This window comes from Podarcis tiliguerta (assembly GCF_965153285.1).
Source record: "Podarcis tiliguerta genome assembly, chromosome: 4".
Classification (NCBI taxonomy): Eukaryota; Metazoa; Chordata; class Lepidosauria; order Squamata; family Lacertidae; genus Podarcis; species Podarcis tiliguerta.
In genome coordinates this window covers 12289064-12308856 of record NC_139537.1, presented here as the reverse complement: position 1 = coordinate 12308856, position 19793 = coordinate 12289064, and the positions used below count along the sequence as shown (strand labels likewise).

Genomic DNA, 19793 nt, shown 5'->3' with positions numbered 1-19793 from the left:
GGGCCAGCCAGCAATTGGGAATAGAGCTGCATAATTTAAATGAATTACCGTCTTCTGTCAACCTATTGGGGAAGTATTGCTGCTGTTCTGGGACAGTGTGGTGGGGGTCTCACATTAAAAAAAAGGTAGAAACTCAGTAGGGAGGGGGGAGATGGATAAAGCTTGGCAAACGAGTCCTACCCCATCAGGATGTTTATTCCATTGTTTAAGAGAAAGTTTTGTTTTCTGACTGCAAAGCTACTATCGCTGGTTTAATGAGGCTAATGTAGTCATAATATAGCTTTCGTCAATGGACGTTTTGGAGATGTAAATGCAACCTTCAACAAAACGGTACAGTTTGAAGTTCAGGATAACAGAGTCTTCATTCCAGCCACCCCACTTTTCTGGTTTACATCCCTGCCCCCCCCAAACAACAATCAATTGCATTCTGTGGCTAATGAGCATGCTCGGTTCTCACTGGGCTGTTGTTGTTGTGGTGTGGGTGTTGGTTTCTTTTGAGTTGTCTTGAGGATTGTTTTCCCCTGCTTATTCCTCCCTCTTGCGTGTGGGTGGTACCATTTTGGCTACATGAGCGCCGGCACTCACAGCCTGGACATCAGAAACAGAGGGAATGATATGTTACATTGAGTGTCTGGAATGTGGTGAATGCTGTCAATCTCAGGCAAGTTCCATGAATGCTTAAAAACTCAAGAGACAGACCTCTGAAGTTTAACTGTCTCCTGAATGCGGCTGACAGCATTCACTGGCATACGTCCAAGTAGTTGGGGAACGTCTCTTTTTTCCGAGACATCCATGAAACGCAGCAGTTTTGGGCATTCGCTGAAATACAGTCTGTTAATGCAAGTTGGCAGGTTTGGGGATTGTATGCAATCCCGTAAAGGAGCAGGTAATGTGTATGAATTAATGGCACCAACAGGGGATTTTGCAGTTTACCCGGGCAGTATGCGTAATTTCCAAGTGATGCCAGAAAATGTGAATTGATTACAGATGTTTACATTGATTGATTACATTGACAGGGTAATATGCATTGCCTCTCCAGGAATTCTGTACAAAAGAAGACTGTGTGCATTGACTGACCATTGATTCCCCTTGGTCCACTCTACCAGTAACATTAATACACCATGTAAATTAATATTAATGTGTTCATAAATCCCTTGTTCAAGTATATTAATATTAATGTGTATTTAAATCCCTTGCTATTTCCCCTTGGCTTTATCTGAACATATACAATTGCCATTATTTTTATGGGCACTCCACATTCGCTTTACTTTGAGTATACCTATATATATGTGCATATATAACTTCTGTAAGTTTTTTATTACTTTTCGTGAAAATAAAGGGCACATTCACTCAACTCTGATAAGGACAATGCCTTGTATGTTACTGCAAATGTCAGAAACTTGTTGAATGTTGACATTGGTTGGTGAGAGTATACAAAGCCCAGCAGGAAATTACAGAGCTGAATTTTTCAACGTAACTTATTTCTGAAGTTTCATACCTATGGTGCTGTACATGATGGAGATGGGCTTTGCAATTTGTTGGTAAAAGTTCAGATATTTTCTTTGACGTTTCTGTACTGCTTCTTCAAATTGCTGGTAAGTGCCAACTTTCACCAAATTTCTGACATTTACTTCAGTATGCAAATATTAAAAACCAGAGAGGTGTATGCATGATAGATATCTCTAAATTAGGGGGAGTAATTAGTACACGGAATTAATGATTAATGCATGGAATTCTAAATAAAAAATGAACTGGCCTTTTATAAATACAGGACTGCTGCAGGTTTACCTTACAATTTTGCAACTTAACATTTTCCCACTTTACAGTTAAATTTTATTAATCCCTTTTCTATTTTCAATCAGTTTCCAGAACTTGCAGCTGTGGGTAGACCAGTTGGTACTTCCCCCTGGTTTCTCATCCTCCTCTTTCCTAGTCAGCCATGCTTGGGGCAGAGATGGGGACCCTCTGGCCCTCCAGATGTTGTTGGACTTCAGCTCCTATCAGCCTGGACCAGCATGGCCAGGGCTGAAGGATGAAGGGAGCTGTAGTACAGCAACATCTGGAGGACCACAGGTTCCCCCATCTCCGGCTTAGGGGATGCAATTCTACTTTCTGGGATTCCTTGGTGCTTGTCAGATTTAACACAGCCTGCATTAGGGAATCCTGGTGCACTCTTGCTCCCTCCCATGGAATGATGTAATTGCTATTACAGTGGCAGAAAGGAGGGGAATTTATGCGACACAGGGATTCCCTGCTCTAAAGGGTGAAGACTTGTGGATGTAGCCAATGGGGTGGTTTAAACTATGATTGCAAAATCCAGCGTAGCTTGCTTCACATGCCTTGGCACGTGGTTTGTGGAAACCCTAGCTTAAAGAGTGATCTCAGATGTATATAATTTTCTTTTAGACGGCCTGATCGCCTTTTCTTCTTAAATAAATTTATCTTGCGGTATTTCATTAACACCAGTCCTTCCAATTTCATCTCCCAATAGGAAGAACAAGGATAATTTATGCTTTGCATACTGCCAGTCCATTTGAGGGAGGAGGAAACTGTTCTGGGACCTGATGTACTTAGGTCAAAACCATGCTGTACGTTTACAATGTTCGTGTTACTTGTTCATAGTTTACATGTGGGTTTGCTATTTTTTTTTGGGGGGGGGGGGTATAGTGTTGAAATGCCTTTGGCTGGAATGTTTACTAAACAAAATGGTATGGGAAAAGTCCTGTAGAGATCAGTGGGTCACACACCATCTTTCTTTTCATGTGCCTAGGATGATGTGATGAGAACCTCTTTCACAAGACGGTTATTACTAAGTTGAAGGCAACATTAGCTGATTTGAGGCAGAGGTAGTTGTATGTTCACATTTTAAACGAGTCTTGTTGTGAATGTTTTAGCATGCCTCCATCAGCTTCCCCCAACCCAGTGCCTTCCAGATGTTTTAGACTATAACTTCCATTGGCCCTGATGGACATTGCAAGCTGGGGCTGATGGGTGCTGGTGTCTGACAATAGCAACCGAGGTTGGGGACATCTAGACCATGACATGCCTTGGAAAATCTTTGTGGACTTCACCAGGACATTCTGTGCTGGATTTGGGACTCACTGAACCATAATTGGGACCAAGTACACATGTGCAGATCAATAAGTTACAATTCAGGTCACCTTTGAGGGGGGGAAATAAAAGGCAATGAGATCACGACTTGTGGAAGGAGTTTATGTGAGTGTAACCCTGATTGTATCAGGGCTCAATTTGTGATTTCAAGGTGTGATTTTTTTTTTGTATAAAATCCCATGGATGTAGCAATCAAAAGGAATTATATGCTGATCCTTAACATAGCTTCCCATCTCCTGTCATCCCCCCTTTCTCAGGAAATGATATTTCATTCAATAGAGAACTGCCAAATTTGCTTTGAAATACACGTCTTTTCTGGTAAAAATGGGTGGCAGCTCTGCTTTTCATTTAAATAAAACTGATCAGCCACTTTTCCATCCCTGAAGAGAGAAGAATAGCCTTTGGGTTATCCTTGGGGTGGCTGACTGCGGTGGCAGTGATTGCTGCTTACACATACAATAATTCCTGTTTTATTCTCCTGCCGCAGAAAATTGCTTATTTAAACAGAGTTTAGTAAAAGGTGCCCCCTGCTTCCCCTCCTCCTAAGACATACTATACCAAGCTTATGTTGAAGGCTGGCATTGTTGTTAATTAGATTGGCACAGAGTGATTCTGGCTACCTGTTGTCTGTCTTTCCCCCCTTTTTCATTCTCTCACTCAGTGTTTGGGATAACTGTTAATAGCTATGAATAAACAATAGGAAATTATATTGCAACTGAAAGCTTTTAAAGGCCAGCACGCACTTCTGAGCACAGGAAACAAAGCAAAAGTTAGACCCTTCAGCAGCTCTTAGTCACTTGGCTTTTCCTGCTAGCGGCATATGTGTGTGAGGGGGAAAATACAACCCTGTATTTGTGATTGTGTTTTGCCTTCTGCTTTCCTTTTGTATTGCAGGACATCGGTTTTGGAGTCCTTGAGGACCATTAGCATGTACAATCTTCCTGCTTGCATTTGCTTCTCTTTCTAATTTGCTCATGAGTAAGACCTGCAGTTTTGCATGTCCCCACTCAGTCCATATAGAACAGGTCCACATTTGAGTGCAAAATTGTGCTCCATTTGTAATGAATGGAGGGCCATCAAAGGCAAAAGGAAAACTTCCTTGAGCTGAACATTTATGTGTTCTAGCCCTTCTTCTTCGGTGATCACTCGTAGCTGAGTAAGATTGTCATCCATAAACACAGTTTTAGCAGTGACTGTGGAGGCCAATTCTGGATCCACACACCCGTTCACAGTGGGAACATAGGATTCTGAGCAGGAGTTGATCATGGTGAGGGTTTGCCAAGCGTGGCTTCCGCTTAGCACGTTTCTCCTTTTCGTCCTGAGTTTGAGTGTCTTCAAAACCCATGACACCTTTGGTAAAGTCTGTTCTCCAACTGGAGCACTTGCAGGCCAGTGTTTCCCAGTTGTTGGTATTTATACTACATTTTAAAAGATTTGTCTTGAGAGAGTCTTTGAACCTCTTTTGTTGACCACCAGCATTATACTTTCCATTTTTAAGTTCGGAATAGAGTAGTTGCTTTGGAAGACTATAATCAGGCATCCACACAACATGACCACTCCAACAAAGATGATTTTGAAAAATCATTGCTTCGATACTGGTGATCTTTCCTTCTTTCAGTACACTGGCATTAGTTCGCCTGTCTCCCCAAGTGAGCCTACTCTTGAGCTGTCCATGGTGCTGAAACAAAGCTCAGGACCCATTTTCTCAATGGAGCTGCCTGGCTGCTGCCTGCTGGTTTCCTGATTCCAGTAAGAGACTGTGTACTGGTAGTTCAGAGGTTATCAGCTGCTGCAGCTGAGGCTTTGTACCAAAGGCTCAAAACTCATGGTGTGGGCTAGTGATGAAGTATTAAAGCAACCCACTTGTCAGGATTTTTGCCAGACTGAGCATGCAGAAAGTGACTCACATGCAGGACAAAGTACACATCATACATTCTTGAAAGAGAAAAAGAGGGTGGCCACATACAGGATGGTTGTCTGCATCTGTGTTCTAGCAATATGCAAGCTGCCTTGCGCTCACATCATATTTTGGCCACTAATTGTTTCTTCCACGAAGGATTGAAAAAATATATTCCCCTGCCCAGGTTCAAAATTGGTTCATAATGTTTCCCATATTTTCAGCATTCAGTTAGGAACTGCAAAGTGGAGGCAGAAGAGTGCAGTTCCTAAACAACTGCAAGTGGTAAATGTGTTTTGTGAAATAATAAATAAATAAATAGTGTTGCTCACCATGAAACTGTGGCTCCTGATTGGGAGCTGGAACATGGAAGTGGCACCATCAGGTCCGGCAGAGTTGGTGGCAGTCTTACCTATCACTTCATGGATGTCTGTCATGCTTGCAGGGTGCTTGCTCCCTTGCTGCACACTCTATAGCAGGCACAGACAAACTTGGCCCTCTAGATGTTTGGGAACTACATCTCCCATCATCCCTAGCTAACAGGACCAGTGGTCAGGTAAAATATACTCAGAGTCGAGAAGTAATTTCATGCTCTTTATTTCAGCTCATAGGAACAGTGATTGAATTTCCCCCCAAACCTCAGGCTTTATGTACATTATTTACACAATGAGTACCGTCTGATTGGTTGATTATCTTTCCCTCCTGGAGCCTGATTGGGCTGTTGCTGCAGGCCAATCAGTTGTTGCATCCTAGTATCCAACCGGCCTAATAGGCTGATTAACTTCGTCTAGGGGTCTGATTGGGCTGCTCCTGCAGGCCAATCAGGATGTTGCATTCTAGGATCCTACCTGCTATTGTTCTAGGATCCAAGCTTAGTACATAACATTAGGGATGATAGGAATTTAAGTCTCAAAACATCTGGATGGGCAAGTTTGCCTATGCCTGCTCTATAGACTCCTTCCTATGTGGAACTAGAGCCCAATGCCAGTAATGGACAGTGTGGAGTCTCCCAGCAGAAGTGGGAATTTTGGAGGTAGGCAGAAAGACTTGATTGGAAATCTTGGAAATCTTGGAAAGAAAGCTTGGAATCAAGTACCCCCTCTCATCCTGGGCCATGAGATATACTGAGATTGATTGAAAAGCCATCCGTCAGGGAGGAAGGACACTTTCCTCTCATGACAGCATAGCAGGGTTAAAATAAGCAAGTGCTGAATATGTGCTAACAGCAGCGAACAGCCTCACCAGCCTGGTCCGAAGAATGCTGATCATGCAGGCATAAAAGTCGGGCATCAGTTCCAAGTATATCTCATTATTGATTATGGACAAATCTCAAAATAAGGGTGTCCAACTCATAACAAAGAATAGTATTTGCAAGCGGCGGAAATTCTTTGCAAACTTTGGTCATCATCACTCGTTAATTTGCAATGTATGTATCTGGTCCTTGTTTCCTCTTTCAGTCCCCATATTTTCTCTTCTGTTTTGAGAGCCAGTGTGGTGTAGTGGTTAAGAGTGGTAGTCTTGCAATCTGGGGAACCGGGTTCACGTCTCCGCTCCTCCACATGCAGCTGCTGGGTGACCTTGGGCCAGTCACACTTATTTGAAGTCTCTCAGCCCCACTCACCTCACAGAGTGTTTGTTGTGGGGGAGGAAGGGAAAGGAGAATGTTAGCTGCTTTGAGACTCCTTAAAGGGAGTGAAAGGCGGGATATCAAATCCAAACTCTTCTTCTCTAGTAGGCTCTCCTCCTCCTCCTCCTCCTCCTCGGCCTCTGTATTAACCTTAAAACCAGTAGAAGTGCTGTGTGCACAAAGGGGGCAGTGAAAAAAATAACACATAATAGCGGTAATACTAGAATACTAGAATTGTTTCAAATGGAATGCATGGGATGGAATTGTCCCCCCCCCCCCTCATATTCAGACAGGGGCACATAGCTCCTGAGTACAAGCCAGAAAATGATAGCCTACAAGAGCATATCCGATTGGAAGCAAGTTGGTAAAACATAGTGCAGCCTGTGCTCTGTTCTTTCAAAAAACACATTATGGGGAAGGCTAAATAGCACTGCTAGCTATGAAAATCCTGGCTGTATTTTGATATCTACCTGTTTCTCTTTGATTTTTTCCCCCAACTAAAAATACATGTAAAAACCGACATCAGTGTGTGGTAAATATTCCGTGGTAGGAAATGCTGGCTATTTTATTTTATTTTTTAAATTTCTGTATCGCCCTTCATCTGAGGATCACAGGGCAGTTTACAATATAAAACCCCCAAAATGCACACCATAGTAACGAGCAAAAGTAATACCCCGCCACAGTTTTCTAATGTTTCCTCTATCAGCAAAACTCCTTCCACACACCAAGCATTCAAACGGTTTCATTGTTATTACAGTGGTACCTTGGGTTACAGACGCTTCAGGTTACAGATGCTTCAGGTTACAGACTCCGCTAACCCAGAAATAGTACCTCGGGTTAAGAACTTTGCTTCAGGATGAGAACAGAAATCGCATGGTGGCAGCAGGAGGCCCCATTAGCTAAAGTGGTGTTTCAGGTTAAGACCAGTTTCAGGTTAATAATGGACCTCCAGAACGAATTAAGTTCTTAAGCTGAGGTGCCACTGTACCAGTGAAATTACAGGTGCCCCTGCAGAGTTCTGTCTGTTGTCTCCACCACCAAATCTCTGAGGTTTGGAGCATAACATAAAATGGGAAAGTAAGAAGAGCCTGTTGGATCAGCCCAAAGGCCTATCTTAGCTCAGCACTCTCTTCCCACAGTGGCCAAACAGATACCCATGGGAAGCCTGAGAAAAAAAAGGATCTTAATTCAACAGTCCTCTGTGATTCCCAGCCATTGGTATTCAGAAGCAGGTAACCTCCAACTGTGAAGGTAGCAACCATTGTGGCTAGAAGCCACTGATAGCCTTCTCATCCATGAACTTCTTTCATCCTCTTTTATAAAGCCCTCCGAGCTTGTAGTCACCCCTACCTCATGTGGGAGCAAATTCCATACAGTGGTACCTCGGGTTAAGAACTTAATTCATTCTGGAGGTCCATTCTTAACCTGAAACTGTTCTTAACCTGAGGTACCACTTTAGCTAATGGGGCCTCCTGCTGCCACTGCTGCGTGATTTCTGTTCTCATCCTGAAGTAAAGTTCTTAACCCGAGGTACTATTCCTGGGTTAGAGGAGTCTGTAACCTGAAGTGTCTGTAACCTGAAGCGTCTGTAACCCGAGGTACCACTGTAGTTTTAAAAGTGGTCATGAGTAATGAAACTTAGGTGATGTAGTGCTACCTTGCTCTCTCTGTATTTATTTAGAAACGTGGGCAATAATTTCAATAGAAATAAGTACAGTGGTACCTTGGGTTACAGACGCTTCAGGTTACAGACGCTTCAGGTTACAGACGCTTCAGGTTACAGACTCCTCTAACCCAGAAATAGTACCTCGGGTTAAGAACTTTGCTTCAGGATGAGAACAGAAATCACGGCGTGGCGGCAGCAGGAGGCCCCATTAGCTAAAGTGGTACCTCAGGTTAAGAACAGTTTCAGGTTAAGAACTGACCTCCGGAACGAATTAAGTTCTTAACCCGAGGTAGCACAGTAAGTGGGTTTATTTAATGTTTCAAACCCTGACAGCTAGAGTCCTAGAGGAAAGATTCTCTTGTTCAAGCCCTGAACTCCAGTTGTTTGTTTATTTAAAGCATCTTTTATCCCACTCTTCAGCCAGAAAAAGCTTCCAGGGTGACTCACAAATATCAGCGGCAATGCAAGGTTTACGCGCATGATGCGTAGGAAAGGCAGAAAGGTTCCCCTTATTCTTGTTGATCTGTGTATGAGAAATGCCCACCTTCTTTCTCTCAAAAAATCACTTGCATGCTAGATGCCATACTGGGGGAACATTGCACTGATGGGAGCTTTGTTTGTGGTTGTAGCACCATAAATCAGAGCAATGTCACTGAATGCAGCTGATGGTGATAAACTGCAGTGGACGATAGGTCTCTTGTTTAGTCTTCCTTTTTTTTGGTATAACTATACAGAAACTGCCCAAAAAAGATACTGCATTCTCTTTGGAGAGTTTAATTGACATTTTAATTGTAAGTGCATTGACCGATGTGCAAAGTGTGTATGTATATAGCTGTATAGTGGATATACAGTTCCTGTTCTTCATGCTTACTCATATTGTAACACTCTCTTTTGTATACTTGCTTCTATAGCCCCGGGCTTTCACAACTCAATAAATCCAGACTCAGCATGGAATGCACGCGAAGTTAACATTCAAAGTTGTAAACGGATCTTCTTACCGTTTACACTGCAGTATCTTACCAGTGGCGTAGCGTGGGTTGTCAGCACCCAGGGCAAGGCAAGTAATTTGCCCCCCCCCCCCCCGCTGCACTGTCCCTCCCCCAGATAGTCCCTCGCTCTCTCTCCGCACCGCATCGCACGCCTGGCACCCTCCCCTCCACAGTGGGCGGCGACCCGGTGGCTCGGATCGGATTCGCACAGCCAGCACTGCAGTGGGAGAGAGTGAGTGAGCCAGGTAGGGGCAGAGAGCTGCGAGTGCGAGCACCCCCCCAGATGTTGCGCCCGGTGCGGCCGGCCCACCCTGCACCCCTCACGCTACGCCACTGTATCTTACTCCTTGTGTAAGCAAAGGTATATAAAGCATAAGGTCTTGAAAAGGCTTGTACTTTTTATCATTCAGACTTACCCTGCAATTCTTTGGCTGTCTTTTCCTGTTGGGTAGAGAGTACAGGAGCATGGGAACATGCTGAACTCGCCATGGGTTTGCTGCTGAACATGCTGTACCTGTGACATGTTCTCTCCATCCCTATTGGAGTAACACGGAGTGCTTACTGCAATAAACATAACTGGTATCAAGGACAGGCATTGTTGGGGCACCTGCCAAGGCCCACATCCCTGCAGGAGTGCTCTGAATATTGTTAAGGGGGCTGAGAGGTGTTAAGAGGCCTATTACTTTCCCAACAAGTTTCTTGAGAAAGAGGGGTTGATCATTAAGCCACTCTGAGACTCTGTGAAGGGAATAGGGGTCTCCTAATGACTCTTAGTGGGACACGGGTGGCGCTGTGGGTTCAACCACTGAGCCTAGGGCTTGCCGATCAGAAGGTTGGCGGTTCGAATCCCCACGATGGGGTGAGCTCCCGTTGCTCAGACCCAGCTCCTGCCAACCTAGCAGTTTGAAGTACAAGTAGATAAATAGGCATCGCTCCAGCAGGAAGGTAAATGGCATTTTTGTGCGCTGCTCTGGTTCGCCAGAAGCGGCTTAGTCATGCTGGCCACATGACCCGGAAGCTGTATGCCGGCTCCCTCGGCCAATAAAGTGAGATGAACGCCGCAACCTCAGAGTCGGCCAGGACTGGACCTAATGGTCAGGGGTCCCTTTACCTTTACTTAATGACTCTTAGCACCCTTAACAAACTACACTTCTCAGGATTCTTTGAGGGAACTAATGATTGTTTAAAGTGGTATGATACTGTTTTAACTGTATAGTGCAGATGGGGCCTAAGAGATGAGCCTAGAGTGTAGGATTAGCCTCCCCCTTTCTTACCTGCTTTCAGTGCACCCAGGTGGCAACGATATAAAAATACAAGATTAAAATCAGTTAAAACAATTTACCCTCAGAAGAACAGGGTGGGTCATAAAAGAATGGGCAATAGCCAGCCAAATTGCTAGTGCAATGACTTCTGGCTGCACAGTGGGACCTTCTGCCTTCCTCTTCTCCCCGTGCACACTTTTACCTCCCTAAATCTGTTCTGGGGGTTCCCTCAGCCCCCAGTAGTGATTTGGGGAGGACAGAGGCGCACATGGGAAGAGGAGGGGGAGGGGATTTCATTCCACGAGCAAAATTCCTTGCACCAATGGATCTACTTCAGGCATAGGCAAATGTGGCCCTCCAGATGTTTTGGGACTACAACTCCCACCATCCCTAGCTAAGAGGACCAGTGGTCAGGGATGATGGGAGTTGTAGTCCCAAAACATCTGGAGGGCCACGTTTGCCTATGCCTGATCTACTTCATTGGGTACTGTCCCATAATTCAGTTGTCAAAGGAAAGAGTAAAGAGGTTCATCTTCATAATATGACAAATGTGATGCAGTGAAGGTGTCAGATACACCTCTGTGGGGAGAGAAATCCACCATTTTGGGGTTGCCACCCTGCAAAAGTCTGAGGATGCTGGAAGTATTGAGAGGGTTCCCACTGCTGATTGTAACATATCCACGAAAGTTCATAGGGAAAGAGGCGATTTGCAGATACTAGGGGACAAAGTCATTTGAAACATATTGCTTCAACCCTAATGTATGAGTTTTTTGCTGTCACAGAGACCTCCTTGCAGTAACTGCCTCATCATTCAAACCTATAACGATATAAAAATCAGAGCCAAGTAACATTACATCAAAATTACATTACTTTGGAGAGGTAATGTGGGCTATAGCAGGACAGGATGCAAATAAACAAGATATGCAGCCTTAACCCAATGCTTCTATGTCCAGACCTTTCAGGGGAATGTAGCATTATTATAATATCTACCAACAGTGAATGCTTTACTTGATCACATTGTGGTTGAAAATGGCACACTTGTTGCTCCCCCAAATATTTATCGCATAAGGTATTTTTCACATGTTGCCCTTGAATCAATAAACTGATTGCACAATACCCAAGGCTGGCAACCCTAATGCTTCAGTACAAATGCAATTATTCCTCATGAGCACTATTTTTTAGGTTTTTTTGGTAGTTGATATGCTAAAACTCCTTTCCTGTAGCTTTAGCCAACCACTTTAGCCTTTCAAAACTTGGGTACTGGTGAAAAACTGTCCTCACCACCTTCCTGCAAATCAGACACGATTCTTCAACTTGCCTTTTGGGAATTTTGTCTCAAACTTTTGTAATCATAGACATGGGGAGAATAAACCTTTTTTGTTTTGCTGCTTTTTCAGTCTGGTTCTTAAGTTGAAGGTGTCCCCCCCCTTTTTTTAAAAAAATAAGAACTTTCAAGCTTCTGAAGGAGTGTTTTACTCTGAGGTAAAAAGAAAAGACCCCCATGGATTTTTAAAATTATTATTACAGCCAGCTGCGGATGATGGGAGTTGTAGTCCAACACATCTGGAGGGCACCAACTTCATGAAGGCTGCTCTAGGGACACCAGGCTGCATTTTTACCATTTCATTTTCTGTAATTCTATGTACACCGCTTAGCAAAGCTAAGCGGTATACAAATGCCTTAAATAAAAATGAATAACAATGTGTTTAATTTCTGGCTCTTGCCGCAAAAGGTTCGGCTAGGGGCCTGCTCATGGTGCCTATGTGAAATGAGTGCTCACTCTAAAGTGCCCCTCCTGAAACATCCACCCTGTTTAGGAGTTCCATGTGAGATGTACTGGAGTATGTCTGTGGAAGGCCTTCCCTGTAGGTAGAAAGTTTAAGGGGAAATACACCACCTGGTTAAAGCCTGGGCAGCAACAATGAAGTCAGTAGTAGTTTGTGACTGCTAGGGTGGAAGGCAGGGAGGCCAAGCCAAGACAATGAGGTCTGGAGCCACAGACAATGACTGACAGGGCTGACACTGAGACTGGGGAGGAGGAAATGGACAGCCAGGGCTTATAGGTCAGGCAGGTGTGGGCTGACTAAGGAAAGGCATAGGCTGGTGGAGCAGTGCCCTATTTACTCTAATGGACTGGCTTCCTCTGAATGAAGTTTAGAGTGTAGCAGAAGCTTCTAATCCTATACAGTCATACCTCATGTTACATCCGCTTCATGTTACGTTCATTGAGGATACATCCCGCAGCAACCTGGAAGTACTGGAAGGCAGGTTTCGCTGCAGAAGCGGTGAATCGCAACCCGCATGTACGCAGACGCGCCACTGCAGGTTGCGTTATTTTTATGTTGCAAACGGGCCTCCGGAACAGATCCTGTTCTCAACCAGAGGTACAGTGGTACTTTGGTTTGCATATGTCTTGGTTTGCATACATTTTGGATTACAAGCATGTCAAAACCAGAAGTGTGTGTCCCGGGTTGCAGCCTTTTTTTGGATTATAACCCACTTATAACCATTTTTTTTTTTTTGAGGCCCCATTGGCAAAAGTGTGCCTTGGGTTTTGGTTTACAAACCTGTTTTGGTTTACAAACGGACCTCTGGAACGGATTATGGTTGTAAACTAAGGTACCAGTGTAATAAATTGGGTGGAAGAGGGATTTTGGGCCAAGTAAATAAGAAACTTCCAAACTTCTGAATATCAATGTGGTACCTGCAGCAGCAGCAGCAGCAGCAGCAACAGCGTCTGTTCTATCTATAACATCCAACATGGTTATTGGGGCTGTTTGCATTTTGAGCTGCCCACACTGAGTCCTTGCTTCGCCCACAATGCCTTCCTCCAGCCACATGTCCTTTCAACGCTAGTCAATTTTGTGTAGTGGTTTGAGCGTTTAACAGACCAGGAAGACCCGAGTTCAAATCCCTGACCATCACCAGAGCTTACAACGACAGCCACAAAGCCACCCAATATCTTACAGTACATCCTACACAACAGAGTTGTTGTTGTAATAATAGAGTGGGGAGATGAATGTTGTTTCGAGCTCAGGAGAAATGGGCAGCAGGAACATGCAAGGAATAAATTATACAAAAAGCCCTCTCTTCCCACACAAGCTGTCCTTCCTAATTATGGACATTTTTCTATTAGCTAATAAAGTGAATCAGAATCTTCTATTAAACTGACATAACAGGGGGGAAATGCTGCAAATATAAAAGAGATAAAGCGAGGCAGCCCCCGCCCTCTGCCGCCCAAGTATGGAGTTCATCAATGGAAAGATCACTGGAGTATGCTATTGAGTCTCTCTTTTGATAGAGCTGAGAGTGGGGAAGGCTTGAAAATAAGCCGGGAGTATGATTTGTCATACTTTGCTTTTCAGTCAATAGGCACCATGAGAAAGGAAGACATTTCCCTTAAGGACGTGGTTCCATAATTTTATTTTTTTCCACTGCACAGCATTAGAAACGTCTGCTATCCATTGACAATACAAGGGAATAGTTGGTCTGCTTTTAAGTTTGATGCCTGCTGTTTTCTGGGTTGTTTTTTTTAAAGAGACGCTATTGATCAAGAGGTGCAGAAGCATATATCGAAGGTACTACTGCAAGCAATGAAACTTTATATTATGAAATGGAAACTTAATAAAATATTATGAAACTTTGTCTTATGTTACCGCTCTGGGGAGGCTCTAAGTCAGGGAGGGGGAAACTTGGGCTTCTTCCCAGGTCAAACCCACCTCTGACCCTGTGCCTTCCCTGCCTGTGATGGGTCAGCCTGGTTGCAGGATAGAGAGGAGTGTGAGTGTGTGTAGAAAACAGCCTCTTCTGCAAAGGTAAAAGTGGTATTCATTCCTCCACCCACTTTTGCCTCTAGCCCTGCCCACCACTCAGATGTGGCCCTCAGAAAGCTGCCCAGAAGGCAACACAGCCCTTGGATTTTTATTTTTTTAAAGTTCTCAGAATTAGGCATCTTCCTATGTTCCAGTGCAGGCGTAGACAACCTCGGCCCTCCAGATGTTTTGGGACTACAACTCCCATCATCCCTGGCTGACAGGACCAGTGGTCAGGGATGATGGGAGTTGTAGTCCCAAAACATCTGGAGGGCCGAGGTTGCCTATGCCTGTTCCAGTGTTTGCATTTCACTTTCCTTTGCATTTTGGGAGGAGCTCAGGGAATGCCTGGGTGTTGAAATTCATCTCCTTTCTTTTACTCCAGGACTTTCTGCTGCCCTCATTTCAAGCAGGGAGGAATGTTCCTGTGGAGTCAAGTTAACTGAAGGGGAAGGAACTTGAGTGACCACCTGTCTCCTTGCTTTCCTCTAAGGCACTTAAGAGTGGATAGCTTTCCTTCCCTCCCTGTCCAGAGGTCCCATTTGGACTAGAACTGACAGAGCTCAGGATGAGAACCTGTGAACCAAGTACTTCTCTAAACACAGCTGTCAGTTTTCCTCTGTTAAGCAGGCTTCCTCAGCCAACTGTAAGGAAAGCAAAGGCAGGCCCTTGGTAATTTTGGTTGTCTCTCCTTGGTCAGTTGTTTTTCTTTCCTCTGCTGGTTGTTAAATTATTTCATTGCTCTGCATTACTATTTGATTATTCTTTTTAATGCATCAGTTCAGGAAGTGAAAATACAGGAACATAAGAAGCTGCCTGATTCTGAGTCAAACCCATTGGCTCATCCAATTCAGTAACGTCAACTCTGACTGGCAGCTGCTCTCCAGGGTTTCAGACAGGGGGCATTTCCATGTCCTATCTGGAGACACAAAAGCATCACAGTTGTAGAAGTACTTGGCACATATCTAAACTGAAAAGTGTCTAACCTTGGTTTAGAAGGGGCCCCTGCAATCTCAATTTCTGGTGTGGGTTAATCTCCCAATAACCATGCATTACTCAGAAGTCTTTCTTTCTTTGGCGATCACTCATAGCCGAGTAAGATCATCTTCCACAAACACGGTTTTGACAGTGAGTCCGTAAGTGACTGTGGAGGCCAATTCTGGATCCACACGTCCGCCCACAGTGGGAACATTGGTTTCTGGGTTGGAGTTGATCACGGTGAGGGTTTGCCAAGCGTGCCTTCTTCTTAGCACGTTTCTCCCTTGTGTCCTGAGTTTGAGCGTCTTCAAAGCCCATGACACCTTTGGTAAAGGCTGTTCTGCAATTGAAGCACTCGCAGGCCAGTGTTTCCTAGTTGTCAGTGTCTATACTACATCTTTAAATGCCTTGAGAGAGTCTTTAAACCTCTTTTGTTGACCACCAGCATTACGCTTTCCATTTTAAAGTTCAGAATAGAGTAGTTGCTTTGGAAGACAATAATCAGGCATCCGCACAACATGACCAGTCCAACGAAGTTGATGTTGAAGAATCATTGCTTCGACATTGGTGATCTTTGCTTCTTCCAGTACACTGGCATTAGTTCTCATGTCTTCCCAAGTGATGTATAATTTTTTTCAGAGACACCATTGATGGAATCTTTCGAGGATTCCATACTACCAACCTTACTGGACGCTTGTGAAACATGGAGCACTTATAAATGCCATCTCCAATTCCTCGAAATACTCAGAAGTTATTCCCACTCTGCTCCATGTGGATGGCTCCCAAACAGGACTGGAAGCTGGATTGATTAGTCTTAAAGCTACCACACGTAACTGTTAACAAGGTGCTCCCTAAACTTTTAGCCGTATTGTAAAATATTAGAATTGTGGGTGGGCTACACCCCAGTTTGATCAACAGAGGAGGCTCCAGTGTTCTGTGAAGACATGGTTAGGATTTCTACTGCTAGAATAAGCAGAATGGGGGGTTATTGGGGGGGTGATAGTGTGTGTGTGTGTGTGTGTGTGGCTCAGCTTCCCTCCCATCACCCCAAATAATGGTTTTTCTTTTGCCCTCTTTCACTAGTGACCCCCTATTGATTTGGCTCAAAATTCTCCTTTGAGAAATCTCAGCATGAGGGGCAGGGTGGAATCCAAAATCCCCCCCAACTCACATTTTCATAATGCCCTTACTACCTTGTTCAGCATCCATATCCACTGCATGAAGTAGCTGCCACATCATTTTCCAAGCAGCCATAGTGGAAAAATTGGCTGTGACAAATGCTATTGGAAGGAGCCCAAAAGATAAAGACTGGATTAAAGTTAAAAACAGCAGCAACACACCGTACAAACCAAAGTGAAAGGAGGCGGGCTTTGTTTCCCAAAGAAGGGAGCCCCGAAGGTGAGAAACAGTCCCTGGGCGCTCTGAGGAGCTCTGCAGAAGTTTTTGTTTTACATCCTGCGGCAAATGTATCCCAAAGGATGAGTTTAATCACCCTTTGAATTGTGGTTTGCCAGAAAGAATACACTGTCTTTTCAGAAGTGAGGGAGGAAATGGCGTTAATACAGATAGCAGATGTGAGGCTTTTCATTTGGGGAGTTTATTTGGAGAGAAAGTCTATCCCAGCAGATGGTGGAGGCAAGGGCCAAGGAAAGCAGGAAGTTATCCCATGTAAAGCCGTGGCAGGGTTGGTGGGGAAATGTTTGCGGTTCCTTAGCAAAAAAGAAGCTGACTCATTCTGTGGAATTTGACCTAGTCTTGAAAATGTGGGGATGCGCTCCTAATTATTATTTATATCCGCTACGTTGCAGTGCCAAAATGTGCCAAGTGCATCACAGTAGTCTTTTGATTCATCTGTTCAAACAACCCTTAGTGTACGTCTCTGCGGTCGCCATACTACAGATGGGGAATCGAGGCTGATAAACAGCCACAGCCTCACAGGAACCTGGCCCCAATCCCCCACCCAGTGGCTTATGAGACACACTGCATTAGCTTCCCAGTCTATGAAGTAAGGAGGACAGCTTGAAACTGATTGGTTAACAACACGTATTAACTGGACTAGGTGACCCAGACAAAAAGAATGAGCAGAGGTGGGAAGAGTTCCTCCCTGTCTCTTCATGCGTCCATAATTCTTAAGGCCTCCATCATTTTATTTTCAATTCGTTTTGATCCCGCTTTTATACACAAAGTGCATTCAAAGAGGTGGGTAAAAATACCTTGTGCCTTATTTAAGTATTTTTACACACCACTTTGAATGCACTTTGTGGGTGGTATCCAACTAACTTATTCCATTGGCGCAAGGATTTCTGCTTTTATTTATGGCTCTCAATGCTGCTAGCCATGATGACCATAGTCTACCTCCATTCTTGAGGGCAGTATGCCTCAAAATGCCGTCCGCTGGGTATTGCAGGTGGGCAGGGTGTTGTTGTGCTCAGGTCTTGCTTGCAGGCTCCCCATAGATTAAAAAGGTAAAGGTAAAGGTACCCCTGCCCGTAGGGGCCAGTCTTGCCAGACTCTAGGGTTGTGTGCTCATCTCACTCTATAGGCCAGGAGCCAGCGCTGTCCACAGACACTTCCGGGTCACGTGGCCAGCATGACAAGCTGCATCTGGCGAGCCAGCGCAGCACACGGAACGCCGTTTACCTTCCCGCTGGTAAGCGGTACCTATTTATCTACTTGCACCCGAGGGTGCTTTCGAACTGCTAGATTGGCAGGCGCTGGGACCGAACGACGGGAGCGCACCCCGCCGCGGGGATTCAAACCGCCGACCTTTCGATCTGCAAGTCCTAGGTGCTGAGGCTTTAGCCCACAGCGCCACCCGCGTCCCTCCCCATAGATTAGATCTGTTCTTATCAATGATGAAACACATGTGCTGCAAGCAGAAGGTCAGAGCTTCAAACTTTGGCATTTCGGCAAAGTGAGCAGAGCGTTCCGCGCAAGGCCTCGGAATCTGTTGCCCATGAGAGCGGAAAATATTGGACTGGATGTTATATCTCAATACACAGGAGATCTTCCTTGGATTGACAAGCAAAAATTCCAAGGAATGTCTAAGGAAGTCAAACTAGTTTTGATAAGCAGGTGAAATTTCACAAGGGGGCATATCAGACGCACACCCTAACAGGAAACCTTCAGGACACAAAGGCCTAGAAGCCACAAGTCCTCAAGCTGCCTATAGCCCATTTTATGTTGAAATCAGTTAAGTGACTTTCCCCACTCCTAAAACACATTTGTTTTAATTTTATTGTGTTTTTAGTATTCTGTTGGAAGCCACCCAGAGTGAATGGGGAGGCCCAGTGAGATGGGCAGGGTATAACTAATAAAGTTGTTGTTGTTATTGATGGAAGGCAATTTTTGGATGATGATGTTTTATTGAATTTATATACCGCCCTATACCTGGAGGGACGTGGGTGGCGCTGTGGGTAAAACCTCAGCTCCTAGGACTTGCCGATCGCATGGTCGGCGGTTCGAATCCCCGTGGCGGGGTGCGCTCCCATTGTTCGGTCCCAGCACCTGCCAACCTAGCAGTTCGAAAGCACGTCAAAGTGCAAGTAGATAAATAGGGACCGCTTACCAGCAGGAAGGTAAACGGCGTTCCGTGTGCTGCGCTGGCTCGCCAGATGCAGCTTGTCACGATGGCCACGTGACCAGGAAGTGTCTGCGGACAGCACTGGCTCCCAGCCTATAGAGTGAGATGAGCGCACAACCCTAGAGTCTGTCAAGACTGGCCCGAACGGGCAGGGGTACCTTTACCTTTTTATACCTGGAGGTTTCAGGGCCTTTCTCAGGACAAAATCAAAATATAAAACAACAAAAGATATCATCAAAATAAAAACAACAACCCAATAAACCCCCCCCCCCAACACCACATTTTAAAAGGGCATAGGATGTCAGTCAAATTGACCAAAGGCCTGTTTAAAAGGAACGTTTTTACCTGGCGCCTAAATGTGCATAATGAAGGCACCAGGCGAACTTCTCTGAGGTGAGCATTCCACAGACAGGGAGCCACTGCAGAGAAGGCCCGTTCTTGTGCTGCCACCCTCCGGACCTCTCGAGGAGGAGGCACATGAAGAAGGACCTCAAAAGATTATCTCAGGGTCTGGGTAGGTTCATATGGATAGAGGCGGTCCTTGAGCTATTGCGGTCCTGAGCCGTCTAAGACTTCAAAGATCAAAACCAGCACCTTGAATTGGTCCCGGAAACTAATTGGTAGTCAGCGCTGCCAATGATGACATTTACTGCAATTAGTTTCCTAATTAGCTGGCTGTCAGTAACATTTTTGGTTGCTTACTGGAATTGGCATATGCCTGTTGCATGCAAATTGTGTCTAAATTATGTCTCTCTCTCCCCCCCCCCCCATTTCCCTGTGCTGCATAACCTCAGTTTCACTTCAGAAACAGGATGATGTCATGCGTGTTGTGTTAACCCACAGAGCTGGAAAGGGATGATAACAGTAC

The 19793-nt window shown here is 44.8% G+C and overlaps 1 protein-coding gene across 24 annotated transcripts in view; it reads left to right on the top strand.

Moving 5' to 3' along the window:
• The window catches only part of DLG2 (discs large MAGUK scaffold protein 2), a 901255-nt gene that overhangs the window by 303424 nt on the left and 578038 nt on the right, over positions 1-19793 (top strand). The window lies entirely within an intron of this gene.